The following is a 16,751-nucleotide window of genomic DNA, read 5'->3' as shown; positions in this document are numbered from 1 at the left end:
TGGGGCTTTTTTTCAGTGAACTTGTAAGAATTTTGGGACCTCAACTGTTCAGTCCAAAATATTCTCACTCTGGAATAAAGCACACATTTTATTTAGGAGCATCAACTGATTCATCAGGAGAAGTAACAGAAAATCAGATCAGAAAGATATGGTTTTAGGGAAGCTCCTGCAGGGTTAGGGTCCCCATTAAGCAGCTTAGTCAATAAAAGAGCTAGAGCTTGCCTTGAGAAAGCATTCTGAGAAAGTAATAAATGTAGAACAGCTGCTCTTGTGCTAAGCTAGCATGTTCCCAAATGGAGATATGGGAGATACGATTGTATAAAACATTGGCTGCACGTAAATCAGGAATGCTCCTGTGAGGCAAGCCTCATGTTGACATATCAAATATCACTGAAGAAAAAGCTAATCTCATGCTGGAGGATGATGTGGTTGAACAGTCTTCATCATCTTGGATAGCACCAGATATAATAGTATAAAGGGTAGCTGAAATTTAAAATATAATTGTTTGTTCCTTGAGAAGAGACTTAACTACTGCATGGTTCAAGATTGCTCCCAAACTCCTTGTAGCAACAGGCACAAAATGTTCTAGCAGTTTTCATTTGTCAATGGACACCATCAGATTAAATTAGCATGTAGGAATCAGGAAAAGTCCTACCCTGGTGACATGGATTATGGATTATTTTATTTCTGCATTATGCCTTTTTGTTTCATAAATGCATTAGAGCCATTTCAAAGGGGCAGCAAACTACGTAGTTCAGGTTTTCAGCATGGAAGACAAGCTCTTTTATGAAAACAATTCCCCAAAATTCTTGCATACTGAGCTAGCCAAATGCATTTCATTTCAAATTAGTTCAGCATGAAACTTCATCTTCTCATGGTGCCTTCTGAGAGTTATTGTTCTAGAAACATCAATCTCCATCAACTATCCACGCAGTTCCTTTTGATGTGCTCCCCAGCCAGACCACGACGCAACGTCACTGTGGACTGGTGTGTACAGTTAATCCTGGGAAATCATAAAAGTCTAGGTACATCATGGCAGATGTTGGGGACAGGATGTGTATCCAGCAGGAACTTTTCAAGACGAACTTTCAAATCATAGCTTCTCTGCATAGTTTCTTCTGCACGCTGCTCTCTGGTTTCTCTTCAGATCCTATAAATCTTTTATCTTTTACAAACAATGGCCATGGAGAGAAACTCATGGGTTTCATTACTTATTGGTACATAACTCCCAGTACAGCTAACATTAATCGAAGTGATTTTTTTTTTTTCAGGCACTGTACTTGATATTTTACTTGGAGGTTGGTTAATATCCAGGCATCCTTTAGACAATTATGAAGCTTTTGTATAGGAAATGAACACCTAATCCCTAGATCCCATGAGACTATGCACCCTTATAGAAGGAATATGTCTTTTAAGAAAATCCTTTGCCCTTTGCTTTAAGAAAATCCTTTGCCCTAAGCCTCATAAAACAAAGCAGCTTAGGGATCCTTGCAATAGCAGGGCTGAACTAAACACACTTAACAAAGTTTCCCTTTGTCAACAGCATTTTGGTGAGGTTCCCTCCTGCAGGATGAGTGTCAGGCTTCAGGCTAATCTCTGTAATTCTTTAACTAGAGATTTGCACATTATTAAGTGGTAGTTTTCTCAGTGGGTGGAAAGCTATCATGCAGTGGAACATTTCTCCTGATGGAAAGCTCAAATGCTCCATTCTTAAAGGGCCAATGATGTGTGTCTCAGCTGAAGGACAAAAATCACAAATGAAATCAGAATAAACTCCCTATTGAAATACCTCTATTCACCACATCTACCCATAGGCTGTGGGCAAGCAGAGATTTCTTAAGTTAGCCCCAACTTCTTTGCTAACCATTAGTCTTACTGTCATTTCAACTGAATCTGAATTCTCTTGTACTGGGAGACATGTCATACAGCCTTTAAAATATAGTAAACTTGTTACATCAGAGGTCTTTTAGGTTTTCGCTAATACTATCCTTTTATAGACTGTGAGGAAAACATACTCACTTTTTGAAAGAGGGTACCAAACTCTTAAAGGTAAGCTATCTCAGCTCCTTACTTCTGACATATAGTCCCTACTTATAACAAACCAGGTCCATGCACGGCAGGCCAGCACTGCACCAGTATAAACAGTGGGAGAAGTGAGAAACACGCAGGGAGTGGCACATTAAGCTCTACGAGAATTTGCAAGGTGGGAAATCAGAAGGAACTACTTCATGGTTCATTGAAGAGTCATTTTGGTGAATAACCTACCCAGCCTTTGGCAAACCAGGCTGGCTTCTCTGAAACAATCTATCCCATTGTAATTTAAGATTGCTTCCACATCCAACTTTCACCTCCTTCCCTTAACAAACATAGGGCCAAACTCCCCTGAGGTCTTTACAATGGCTTTGCTGGGTCCCTGTTGCTGCAGACTCCTGTTGGCACCGAGATTTGATCCTCAAGCTTCATCTTGAATTCATTTGCGTGTGGCATTTGCATGCTGATTTCTTTGACGCCCTAATGGTTCAATTTCAAAGCACATCTTTTCCCTTTTATCTCTAGCTGAATGAGATGTCTCAATAAGCGCCAGAGAAAGACGGAAGTCTTTTGTCTGAAATCACACAGGCACGGCCAGCTGTGATGAAAACTGGCTGAAGTTTCACAGGCTGCTTGTCTGCCTTCAAACTGGAGCTCCAGCTCCTTTCAGTCTGGAGAAACAGCGCAGGGGAAAAGGCCTTTCTTGCACACATGGTTGCCAAAACAGCTGAGTGTCTTCCAGTGTTTATTTTTCCTATGAGAAGTTATTTTTGATAAAGGGGCTGGGGGGAGCAGAAGGGAAGAGATCAAGAGGGAAGAAGGAAAGAAAAAGAGAGCAGACACAGTAACAGTTAAATCTATGATTTGCATCATATGAGTTATTAGATGGTAGGCCATCTTTATACTGAGAGTAGACATTGCCTTTTGCATGTGAGCCTCTAAGTCAGACGTTATTCAGTTGTTTAACAGTGGGATGCCCTTGTGCTATTTCTCTGATTTTAAAAAGACTCACTTTTGTGCTTTTGGGTTAGATGACCTGTTGAATACAAAGTGTCTGGCACTGAAAAGTAAAGGCTGTTTTTTCTGTCAGTTAATAATGAGCAAAATTTTGCCTATCTTAAAAAATTGTTGGTCTTAAAAAATTGTCAGTAGGTCTACAGGATGGTGTAATTAAGGAAGGTTTATTACAAAATCAAGGATAGCAGTAAGGAGTGCATTTTGAAGAATACATTTAAGGGCTTTAAGAGATCTATCAAATATGAAACCTCCTGTACTGTATTCAACACTGGTTTCATACCAATCGGATTTGCTCAGGGTGGTGCATTAGAAATTGGAAAGATCTAATTCTACTGCCTATGCCAAAAAAATCTAGATGGTGAGTTTGTTCCCCAAATGATCTGCCCTGAAGCTAAAGCAAGCTTATGCATTTTTCATGGAGTTATTGAAAACATATTCAGTTTAAGCTCAAGAGGTCTTGCAAGGCCATGATGCTTGTTAGGATTACACATGGTGGAGGCTGACTAGCAGTTGCTGATTTTGGTCTCATTACAGCCTGTAATGCGGTTTGTGCAGATTGTAGCTTGGCACAAGCGGCTCTCCGAAAAACCAAGGACTGAGAGCCACCGGCGCATCTTTGACCACACTTTGCACAAAGACTTGGGTGTCAACCTGAACTCTTAACAATCCTGCCAAACCAGCGCCATTTTATTAGGCTTTCAGTAGAATGACAAGGAAACGTAGCTTCCCCATAGGAGCTCCAAGGGGTTAAATTCCCTTGGAGAAAGGAAAGTCAGATGGGCTAGTCTCAAATAAGCTGCCCATCTGGGAAATGTCAAGTTTTCTCACAATGTTTTTAAGGGTTTGTAATGTGGCTGATCGTTTGCATGCATGAAAACAGCATGGGAATGCAATATTTCCTACTCTATGTGTGGTGGAGCCCTCCAGTCCAGCTGTATTTTGCTTGTCATGTTCTTGAATTCTGACACCATTTAGAACATGCCAGTTACTACCGTAGAAAATGCATTTTCATTCTGTTCTCTGGATGAAAAGCACACTAAGACAGAAGAGAAAAACCAACAGATTCTGGAGCTATCAGTGAGGTTGCTCTGTTTATTTATTTGTTTTCTAATAACATATCATTTCATCAGGGGGTTGAGTGGGTGGGGGTAAAACTCAGTTTGACACCATCCTAAAAATGAGAATGTGAAAGTCTGGGCTTGATGCCACAGAGGAAGAGAGAGAATGATGACAACATTACTGTCACTATATTACCACACGCTGTAAATTAAAGTTAGTGGTAAGCAGTTTAAGCACTATTCCTGTCTGATTCATTAAAAAAATACAGTAGCTATATGGGCACAAAAGTCTGGTTCTTCATGTATCTGATATATGATTGGAAAGTCGCATTATGTCCTGTCTTGAGGAAAGGCGTGTATTTTCAGGGTCCCAAGTGGAACAGCAGATGTGTACCCATTGGCTTCTGTGGATAGGACCCCAAGCCTGATGTGTTGGCTATGTCTGAGGAGAATTGCTGTTGAAATATGGGAGCCAGATCCTCTGTAGGTGTAAACTGGCAAATCCCTATTAAAGTTAATGATTTACTGATTTAGTCCAGCTGAGGTCTGGCACTCTGTGTGCGAGTGTCAAGAAGAGGAACTATTTATTCCTAAGTGAACCATTAACTTCGGGTCCTTTATGTTCATCTCTGCAGTTAAAATTCCTACTGCATTTCTTCAAAAGAAAAAGGGGTGATATATACATGAGTCATATGCCCACATACCATGCACCATGACCAGCAGAAGCTGTAATTAGTACTTCTCAATAGAGCTATGTAAGTAACTGGCTTCTCCTTCACTGCCAAGTCATGTATGGACTTTTTGGATCAAATAATTACAAAAATATTTTAATGCAAATCAATACATCCAAACGTATTTCTTACAGGTAAAACAATGCTCAGCATCTCATTCTGATTCAGGCTTGCTTAGTTATATTTTAAATAGAATTACAGGCAACTTTGAAAAGTACAGGTCACGCTAAGAAGAAAAGTAAAAACATTTAACTGTCAAATATAAACCCTAAGTTTTCTGAATGCTCCCTATATACACATATACACACACATATATCAATTTAATGAATAATTCATCAAAATCAAGGAGAGTACATGATCTAAAGGTATCTCCAAAACTCCACATTTTTCACCAAAATAGGTTTTATCAGAACATTTTCGCCCAGCTCAATTACTTTCTGCAGAAAGGTCTAGAAGAAAACATTTACTTTCTAGGATAACATTATCTACACAGGGTGGTGTTTGTATTACCATGTCTGTCTACTTATCCATTCATCTAGCCAAGACAGTATTTAGACAAGACTAAAGGAGATCGAGGTCTGCACATGATCACAACTGGTACAGTAGGTCCTTTTGTAGAGAAGGTTGGGTTATCCATCCACACAGGTAGCAGAGATGGATGCTTTGCTCGCTCTGCTTCGTTTGCAGACAACCACAATGCTGTATGAGCCCACAGGGTTTGATACCAGCATGCCTTTTATTCAGTTTTCCTAAATCTACACCTCCTATATGTCTGTGTGACTACAACACATAGGACTAATGGAGCCGTTGAAAGGAAAAGAGTAACGAAGCTGAGAGCTGTTGGCTCAGCCTTGTTTCTGTTCCTGTAATTTGTGCACTGATGGTTGCTGCTTCATTTTTACCATGTGTGAAGCTAAGAAGATAAAGAAATGGAAAGGAAAGCAAGCTATAGAAGACATTGTTATTTTACTTGTTTAATGAGAAGAAATTCACTCTATTTGGTGGCCACTTCTACCCGTTTAATATTTCTTGTTCTGTTCAGAGTGGAGAAGTCTCATTTGACAGCAAAATTTTGCAGTTCAGGCTAGAAAGTATGTGGCTTTTCCTTCCAAGGTAGCAGTAGCAGACCATAACGTGCAGAACTCTGTACCTTACGGCCTGCTTCTGCAGGCAGCTGAGGCTCATACTGGGGCCACAGCAAGCTGCAGTGGCAGGCGTGGGAGAGAGGAGCTCTGCAGAGAGTAGCTCTCACTGTCTGATGCATGCTGGCCATACAGAGATTGCTGGAGAAAGCAACTTCATTGAACAAAAATGGACAAAACCCAAGGAAAAAAACTTCCCCTCTCTAATATGACCAACACACACTGACTTCTGTTCCTTGTTGCAATGATGAAATAGCAGGTTTCTACCAGATGAGCTATATGAGAACATAATTTGTCTCCCTGCCTTACTCTGTGGTTGAGATGGGCAATTAAAAAGCCATACGCATGCAATACTGCAGTTCCAGACTCACACCTAATAACTGTACTGTACATCATCATGGCTTCAGATGAAACAAATACATGCAAAAGCAGTAAGACAGATCTATTACTAACCCCGCCAAAGATTTGCACAATTTGATACTTCCAAGAAATAGGACCATATTTCGTGAAGTGTCTTACAGTTATCATTCACATGTTACAAGCGATTTTCCAAATACACTCTGGCTGGAATACCATTCTTGGTGACTTCCAGTCCTCGATGAGTCACTTCTTAACAATCACACAAGAACAAGGAGACTGTAACTGATCTCAGTGGGCCAAAATTTTAATTTGAGAAGACTTCTTTATCGAGAGAAGACTTCTTTATCGAGAGTCAGTGATTCCAGTGACACAGAAGAAAACAAGTGTCTCTGCTCTTACCACCTTTAGTCCTAAAGATATAGGAATGCCTATATTATTACTTAGAACTTTCACCCCAAAATATAATTTTAGGTCAGTCAAAACTATTTGTAAATTTGAGTCAATCAGAAAGACAAAAAAATTCTAAAAAGCCAAAATTTTTATATTGATGCTTGAAAATGAAATGACCAAAGGGATGCAAACAATATGAGCTTTAAAATGTTGTTAAAAACAGAAATATTTTCCCCTATTGTGGATACTGGAACACCTCCTCTTTCAGCTTGCTCATTTGGTTTATTTATTGCTTTGGTGCTCACAGGCAAAGTAGTCTGGGTTGGAAAGCAATCTAGGTACAAGCTGTGAAAACTCCCCTCACTTAATGTCCATTTCAACATTTCAAAACTTCAAATAAGCATCTAGCTACCTGAAAACAAAACGAAGACGGGAATTATGAAAAAGATTATTTTTTACTTCTGGAATGTCACTAACTCTTTGCTATGCTGGTGATTCATTTTTTCCAGAGAAAACAAAGCCACTGTCATGAGATATGAACTTTTCTTCTTTTATCTTTTGTGCGCGTATATCAATATCACTGTGAAGACAATCACACATGTCCATACACACTGCAAATACGAACCATGCAAACAGTGGCAAAAGACTGAGCAGCAATTTGAAGCGGAATATTCTGGTGAAGCTAAAATTAGAAAATGATTACTCAAAACTTGTGCTAGTTCCAGCTTTTAAAGCTGATTCTACTCAGAACTGTGCTGTTATGAACACTTGGCCAGGATTAATAAATCGGCTATTTTTCTGAGATTTGATTTCATCAAACGTCATTTGACAAACTCCTATGGAATGTTTAACATGACATTGCTCTTATCTAGCTGCCCAGCGTGGGACTGCTTTTTGGAATCATCTGATACATTTATTAAAAGCCTTCAGAAGGTCACTCACACTGCAAACGAAGGTCAGCCATAATAACGTCTGTATTTAGATGGATGAACTGCTCTGGGCTCCCCCACCTGCTGAAGGGTCTAATGAGCCAGCTGAGAGTTCCTGTCATAGCAAACATACCCCTTCTCAATTATAACCTGTGGAGCGGGTTGAAAATGCGTGAGCATGTAGAGCTTTAGGAGTAGGCATTTGATGGCGATGAAAGAAATAAAAACAGGCCCAGGGAGAACACTGAAAAAAAAAAGCTGAAAAAAAAAAGCTCGCCTATACTATGGCGAAAGATATAATGCGTTTCACTCTGAACTCTGGGCACGGACCTTATTTATGTCTCTTTTAAACCAGATTGCTAGTGAGTGATATGGTTTGTTTCTACAAGAATCCTGCGGTAATAGTCACAGAGAGCGAAACAGCCTCAGGTGCAGACAGGCCACCGTAAAGCCTTCCACACCGCTCAGCCTCCTCCAAGACGTCGTGTTACCGTGCAGACAGCCCATCCATTACATCCTGTTAAGAGGAGCCGGTGGGGATACTGGGCTGGGGGAAGGATTCTGCTTCCTTTCCTGGGGAAAGGAGCCTAAATTCAGTATGGAATACATGCATTGTTGCCCCATCTGTTTCAGAGCAAATTGCCTGTCTACCGGAGTAACCTAACGGGGGCCGTTTAGGGAAGGGTGTTTAGGAGCCAGTGCAACGTTGATCAGATGATAACGGGAGGGCATGGCTGCAGCCGGAGGAGCTGTGTTACCTCCACTGATGCAAGGGCTTTCCCTGTGCCACAGAGATAACACGTCACAGCTACCAACCTCCTGTCCGCTGTCATATGGTGAAACACGGGCACACGTTATTCTAAAAGCAGAAACAAGATGGATGAAAGAAAAGAGATTCAGTGTGTGGAGCTGCCAGCGGGGAAGGCCAGTGACCTACGGGCTCCCTCACAGGCCAACGAGGCAGATGCCGCAGAGGTGCCAGTGTGAAAGCCGAGGCCACCCTCGCTCCCCACAGCGAGGGAAGGCGGTGGGCCAGGCCCCGCACAGCCCGAGGGGCCGCACAGCCCGAGGGGCCGCGCAGCCCGCAGTCCCCGGCCGGGTCCAGCGCCGCGGCCTCGGGAGCTCCCGCCCGCCCCCTTCCCCTCAGGGCGCCGGGCCCCGCAGGAACAGCGCTGCCCACTGACAGGAACGTGGTTCTCTCAAACCTCCCTCCCTCAAATCGATGAAAATCGTTCGAAAGTAAGCGAAAATATTTATTTATCTAAACGTAGACGCCAGGTAAAACCTGGCTCTGCCGCTGAGACAGAAAACGCGACCAGCCCCGCCGCGCCGCAGCTGCGGCCCGGCGCCGCCATCTGCAGGGCGGAGCGGGAATGCCGCCGCGGCCCCGCTGCCGCGCGGAGGAGCGGCCGGGCCGGGCCGGCCAGAGGCAGGGCCCAGCCGCGGGCAGAGTCCCGGCAGGCAGAGACGGGTGGGAGGCAGTTGGTGCCTGTGGGAGCTGGTGTGGGCCCTGATGGAGCACCACAAAGCCGCTGTAGAGCAGGCCTGATGAAGTGCTCCACTGCCATTTCTGGGTTTGAAGTACTTACCTTCATTTGAAGAGGGACAGCTGTGGGTGTCTCTGTGCTCCGGAACATAAGAGAACTGTAGAACAGAATAAAATAGTTCAGTTGGAAGGGACTATTGATCATCCTGTCCAACTGCAACATCTTGTAGTAACAAGACAGGCCAGGGTTAAACCCCAGTGCAATGATACGATCATACGAAGAAGTTACTTTGGTATCTGTAACTTACCCGCTAGCATTGTGCTGAATTGAGCAGTGGGAAACTCGGGTACAAACAGGTTTATTCAGAATGGAAAGATAGGGAAATTATTCAAAAGGCCACAGGTATGGGAGACCCTACCTGAAGATAGGACATTTTGGTACAAACGCATCACCGCGGTTCATCTGGTACAAACAGTCAAACCTCGTTCCTTTGTGATCTGTCAGGAGTATTTTGATTATGCTTTCCTATGACTAGTCCCATTCGCTGCTCTCTGAGGAGGCTTAGCACTGGTTTCTGCAAATGACATGATGATGTGATAAGGCAAAGGTACCTCTGAAGCTCAGACAGTAAAATGCAATCAATTTGCAACCTACTAACTAACCATAGATTAATGTAATGAAATGAATGGCATAGCATCTACCCTCCATTCACAGTGCAGTCAACCCCAGTCATGACAAATCACAAAAAAAATAGGTATGGTATTTTATCATCGTGAAGAGGCCGCTTTCAGTTTCAGGCTTCTGAGAAATTTTGTGAGAAAAGTACAATAATATTTGAACTTAGAAAGAAAGAAGCATAAATTACCCCTTACAAGTTAATCATCTTTTGAAGCATATATATTTTATTTATTCCACTGGAGCTGCAATAAACAAAACCTACCCTTCTTCTTAAGGTGGACAAGCCTATCGGACAGGTTTAGCAACAATAGCTGGGTTTTGAGCAAAGATCCGTACAGCTTTGGTGCCTTGGCTTTGCTATTGTAAACTGTCTGCTTAGCTTCATTTCAAAACACTGGGGTTTGAAATCAATCATAGTTTTCTTTTGGTTGATACTTGTTTGCTCTACTTCTCAGCTTTTAATACTTCACGGCACTAACTCAGAAGTCTGTGCCAAGAACTGCATCACATTGATATGAACAAAACTCTTGCAAATTCAAGCTGGCCCTCAAAATCCATTAGTGCCCTAGGAAATTCAGGAGTTGGAACCATCGCAATAGAAAGGTATAGATTTGGTTTACATATGTTGACATGAGGATCTCAGTTGCACCCGTTATGAGAGTAACCGCACTTGGTGATGAGTGAGTGGGTTCTCCAAGGGGGAATGGAAAAATCAGAAATGGACCCTGTGTGGGAGCAATACGCTAAGGTGCTGACAGCTTAATGAATAACTTGACTGTTATGACAGTAGGACACCTTGCAGTTCCAAGAGCAAATATTTGAAATCATATGCAATGCAGGAAATGTATATATGTATGTAGAGAATACATGGCTTACCCGTATCACTAACAGATGGTCTATGTTTTCACTTCAGAGGTTTTCTTCTGCGCAATCATGAGTTACTGGGGGTGAGAGTGAATCCATAGCTTGCAACTGATGACATAAAATGGAACAGTGTATTAAAGTCCCTTTTTTATGGTGGCCATATGGCTCAGAGGTTTTGGTAACAGCTAATTAAGATGTTTGCCTGTAGGCCCCCCCTGTAAACCTACCTCTTCTACTACTGCTCCAATAGCTCTAGCCAGCTCATATGGTAAAGAAAGGTGGTGATTAGAGGCTGGTTCTCTAAGGATATGGCTCCATGTACTAAAAAAGAAAAAGACTCTGGTCTTCTATATTGTCATTTACATTCTCCTAAAGCTTCGGTGGACTATTGGAGACAAAACCTACCTTTTGTCTAAGTGTTTTGCCTAAAGCAAGGGGTGCACATTAGAGGCAAATTTCTGAGGATCTGGAAATACCAGTTTCTGCCGTGTATCAATTTTGGGGACCCGAAGACTCTCTCTTCCAGATTTACTCATCTTGAGCCTTTCTTACACCATCATTCCCAATACAAGTAAAACCAGGCAGCTGTCTTCTATAGATGTTGATCCCATCAAGATTTTTTTTTTTATTCTTCCTTGAGAATGGATGAGAATTCTTGAAATCCATGGGGTTTGTGATTTTCCTAGATTATTCATGGGTCATTATTAACTTTGCATACTGCTCAGATTTTGAACACCATTTTTTCCTTAAAAGTAACTCTTAGTGTGTGAAGAAGCTGTTGTGATATTTTCATTAAGAAATTAATGATCTCTTCGGCATCCTGTTCAAGAAAATTATATTTCTTTTTATTTTATCAGTTTGTACTGTGTATTAGGAATATGATATTTTCTCCAGTTTCCAGTAAATAGGTCTTTATGAGTGCTTTGTTAATGTTATCTACACACACACCCCCAATCAATCCAAAGACTTTGGAAGCTGAAGACAACTGATTATTTAAAGCAGTGGAAAGAATAGGCTGATTGACAACAGAAAAGTAAAATAATGGAACTCCTATAGAAGTCAAGGTGCTCCTATAGGACTGGTGGGAAGAAAAGATAGTTGCTGCTTGCAGACATAATACTGAAGGAATTTAGTACAGATGCAATTGAAATGAGTAATTTTGGGGAATACATTTTCATTATTAAGTGACATTCAGGAAAAATTTATACTGACTACTAATAAAGAGAATTAGTGTTGAGATTTCCATAAAGCAAGCAGATCTTTCCATGTTCACTACTGTTTTAGCTTTAATTTTCTGATTGTTACACACATCTCACAGTTCATCTTCTGGGAGTCAGCTTTCCAATCCCATGTACAGGATTTGGTAGGACTCAGTCCTTGGGGAAAGAACAGTCCAACACAAGCACTTCATGTGAGCCTGGCAAGGTAATTGTCTCCTGCAGCTGTCAGGACTAATCACTCAATGGAAACCAGGCCCCAGCATTTGTGGTAGCCTGAGGGCAAGCAAAATATCAATTGGACTACAAATCAAGAGTGCAGCATCCTCTTGCACCATGAATCAGTTAAATGAGACAAGCAATTCAAGTGCTAAGTCAACATGGTCTGTATAAACAGGAGTTTGGAAACTGTATTTCAGTGATTTGCTTCACCTTATTTTTAAAAGGCAGCTAAAAGAGAGAGAGAGAACATGAATAAACTGCCTGGGTTGGACAAACTGATTTGGATAAAATAACCACAGTCCTGACACCTTCACAGAAATTCCAGCTTGATCTACAATTATTTTGGTTGGAGAAAATTATCAATTAAAAAAACCTCCACACTTCATTGTTCATTTTTATATATAGTATAATATAGTAGATGCCACTTGAAATCTATTCTTACTCATCTGCAAGCAAACACTGGGCATCCTTGTACACTTGTGATTTGCAGATTGATTTGAAGACTGAAGAAACTGGAATCAGCTTTCCAAAGAAGAGCCTTCTAAGTAGGAAAATCCTTATGACAATAAGCTGACAAATGAAATTTGGCAATTTTGCCTGAATTTTTCCCTTCATCCCAAATTCATATTTAACGATGTGAATCCAAACAAGAAGAAAGTTGCAACACAAATCCTGGGAATTACTAATAGCAGAATGGTGATGACTACATGATTGTTACTTTGCACAAAGGCAGAAGTGAAGAATTCCCAACAAGTTCAATGGACTTTTAGTCATAAAAAGACTAAAAGACAAGGCAGAATGGGCAATACCAAAATCAGCTGCAGCAATCTCCTCTCTGAGTACAAATGTCTCCTAAGGTGTGGTTACACATGCCCTCTTCCAGATGCTTTGTAGATCATCCTTGAAGCGGTGACATGATCAGGAGGAAAACATGCCACGTTTACTGCCACTTTAGAGGAAGCCCTTTCAGTCCAGCATAACCAGGCATGGCTGAGTAGAATTTCAGCTCTGAACATAGAATTGGAGGAAAAAGACCCAAATTAAAAAAAAAGTTAAAAAAAAAAAGTACAAAAAAAAGCAGGCCAAAAATGATGTTAAGTGGCTTTCTTTTTAGACTAGGACAACACTGAGCTGGGGATGAAGTATAATGGTGAGCTGATCAGGGGTAGCTCCTGCCTGAGTCTCCTCCCACAGTCTCCATCTGAACCAAATCATTCACGTCTACCGTCTGTCTGGCATCATTGATTTTCTTTCAAGGTAAATATTTTCCTTTACTAACAAGTCCAGTAATGGGAACCCAGCCCATTTGTGCCATCTTAAGTAGGTGATATCCATGTGTTTCTATGATATACATTTGTAACACACATCAGTACTCAAAACGCATTCTCCTCTCACTTACACTGCTTCTGCACTGATGTAACTCCAATACCCCTGCTAATCCTTTTTTACACTGATGGGAGAATAAGAGTCCTAGTGTTTTTAAATATGACGCTACCAACATATTACAGACCCTTGATTGTAAGTGCTAGCTGTATAGAGCATAGCCTTGGACACCAGTTTTCACTCATCAAATGCAGATTTAAATAATCATAACATCCATATCTGCATCCATATTTGCAGCAAAGAAAGAAGAGAGTTCAAAATGATGGAATAAATAAATAGGGTTTGGGAGAGTGAGAAGATTGTACTTACTCAAAATGGAGAACAGGCTCAAAGTCGAGCATTAGTCTAAAATCGTAATAAATGAACATTCCTGTTTTCAACAGGAATAAAAGAAAATGAAAATATGTTGACGTCGAAATGCATAAAGATACTGACTAATATCACTTTGGTATTGAATCAATCTTTAAGAGTATAGGGAAGCTTCACACCTGACATTTTGTTGTCCAGGTGCCTAGAGCTGTCTAAAACAAAAAAGCTTTTAATAGGTACTTTTATGAAGAGAAAAAAAGTCATGCTTTTCAATAGAATTAAAAAAAAATCAATTTCTTAGTTCTCTAATTTTTTTCCTTTAATTTCTCTGGCCTTTACAGGAAGACAGTGAATTTTACCAGAATTTGGATCTGAAATGCCTATATTCCACTTCCAAAAGCAAGGATTTTGTGTGGAAGAGAGCACTGTGCTAATGTTTCCTTTGAGGCATGCTTACACTCATTTCCACTGTGAAATATATGGCTCCTTGAAAAAAAAAGCAAACCAGGAAGTCAGTCTGTGTGCTTTGCATCATCCACACAAGCAGAAATCCTATATGAAGATCATCTGTCAGGTCTTGAAAATGCAAAACTGATGCAAGTATATCAGTTGCTGCTGTCACAGAATGGGATGGAAGAAGATGTCAAGCAAACATCATCTTTATCAGAAAGGAGGGGAACTATGAGGTTATTGCTTGCAACTTGCTCAAAGTTCTGGGAAAGGGGTAAGGCTCATTAGAGCCGGATATCTGTGCCGACTTTCCTCTCCTTCTGACTGCCACTTGATTCTAGACGTGAAGAACAGACAAAAACTTATCATTGCCAGTGTCTTTAAAGATGCCCACACATGTTCTCTGCAGACCAAAGAGAGGGGAAAAAAAAGTCCATTTTGTCTGGACAGGTATCAGTTTTAAGCTTGTCTTATCTTCACACACCCACCAACCTCCCCATGTGGGAGCAGGACTATCGCTGTACAGTGTGCAGGGTGAACTCCAGCTCTCCCTTCTGAGAACTGATAAGAAGGGATGCATGAATTGCCCTTTTCAGTCAAGCTCACGGTGTGCAGCCAATCTTTATCTCCAGTCTTAAGGAAGGAAAAGCAGAAACCAGCTAAAAGCCTTTCTTTCCTCTATGCTCTGATATTCTTTAAGTCACATTGGGAGATTAATATTGCAACCCGTCCCTCCTCCTCCTCCCCCTACCCCAAAAAATCCCTGTTGCGACTAAGCAGGCCGATAAACTTCAAAATAAAAACAGATGTGGCAGGAAGAATGATTTATGGACTCCCCACACACTTCAGTTTCTACATAACGCCAGGGTTTGGGGCTTTTCTATTTTATTGTCCACCTAGTATTATTCAACCCATTTCTACTTCCAAATGTGGACAGGAAGGGAGGTGGGAGCAATACTCAGCCCTAGAAACAGCAGCATGACAAGAATGAAGCACTACTGCAAAGTGATGGGAACTGCCAGAGATACAAACTGATGGCTACAGCTCACAGAGGCAAAAGAAGAGGGAAAAAAAGTTATACAGAAGCAGAAAGAGGAGAAAGGAAGAAACAACTTTCCTCTCTTTTCCTAGTGGAAAGTCAATAAAAGAAAAACGTGCAATAAATAAACTATTGGTCAATAAGCAGAAAGTGAATGGAAGTGGGATAAGTGGAAATGAGGGTGATAGATTTTGTAGTGGAAGAAAAAAAAAATGGAGATGTGAAAGGAAGACAAGGAGTGCTCAATACCATTTGAAGAACAGTGAATGCCTCCAAAATGCATTCCAGGATCTTCCAGTTATTCCCAATCAGAGGTGAAGGAGACAGATGAAGACATATATAAATGCACATATTTTGAGAAGCTTGGAGCACAAACTCTGGTAGCAGGGAAATGTGGTTCGGTAGCATAGATTCATCTTTACATCATGTGTTATTATGATGAGTGACTGGCACTCTTGGGAATGCCTGTAGTTTTGAAAGTTTAGCTTCAGATGCCTTAAATGGGAACTGATAGTACTAATTATGGATATTTGATCATCAAAATCTCCACTGAATAACTAGGTCAGCAAATGAGGACATGCAAATTGGTTTGCCTTACTGCTGCACTGCTGCACTTAAGGCCCTGTGGGAATAGAGAGGAATCTGTTTAATTTACTTTTAAATTTTTTTTTTTTTAAATTTCATTTCATAGTAAGCATCTCTAAAGACACTTGCAAACGTCCCTATCATTGTGTAGGTAGATCACCAACAAACTATATGTACAAAAATAGACTTTGCTGGACAACATCCAGGAGAGGAGGTGCTTGAACTTGAGGCAATTGGTTGGCGTTAGTCGCTGGTATCTGTGTGCTGGTTCTGATCACATGCTATCTAGATTTCTTTGCCGGCTTTCTACCATTTCATGCCTGTTTTCACTCAAGTGTTTATTTCTATAAACAGACCTAACCTTAGAAAACAATATAATGACATCCTTCCTGGGGGAGGAGGGGGAGTGCAAGTTTCCTCAAATTACTCAGGAGGGTTTCCGCTGGCTTTTTATTTTCAATAATCCAAGAGGTAAATGGCCGCTTTTGAACTCTGCCCTCTGCCCTTTTTATTTTGCAACTTGGGCAAAGATCAAGCCCAGAGTCAAAAGTGTCAGCAAAAATGGCTGTGATATGCGTGTGCTTTCCTTTATGAAAGTCCTTGTGATTATGTTTACAGAATTCATTATAAACTCAGGGTCCAGATTAAAAGCAAATGTCTAAGTGTCCTGTGGGGAATTGCAGGGCTGGGGATGTAGCTTCTAAGAGATGTGTCGGATCAATAGCAGGTTATGAGCATTACCAGGGAAAAGGGAGCAGAATTTTGCTAAAGGTGAAATGTGGACATGGGGGTCACCGAGAGGACTAGAGCTAAAGGCCGGGAAGAAACAAACAGTCAAAGAGTCGGAAAGACAAAGTAC

This window comes from Phaethon aethereus (genome assembly GCF_964289735.1).
Source record: "Phaethon aethereus genome assembly, chromosome: 18".
Classification (NCBI taxonomy): domain Eukaryota; kingdom Metazoa; phylum Chordata; class Aves; order Phaethontiformes; family Phaethontidae; genus Phaethon; species Phaethon aethereus.
Note: the sequence above shows the minus strand (reverse complement) of the source record.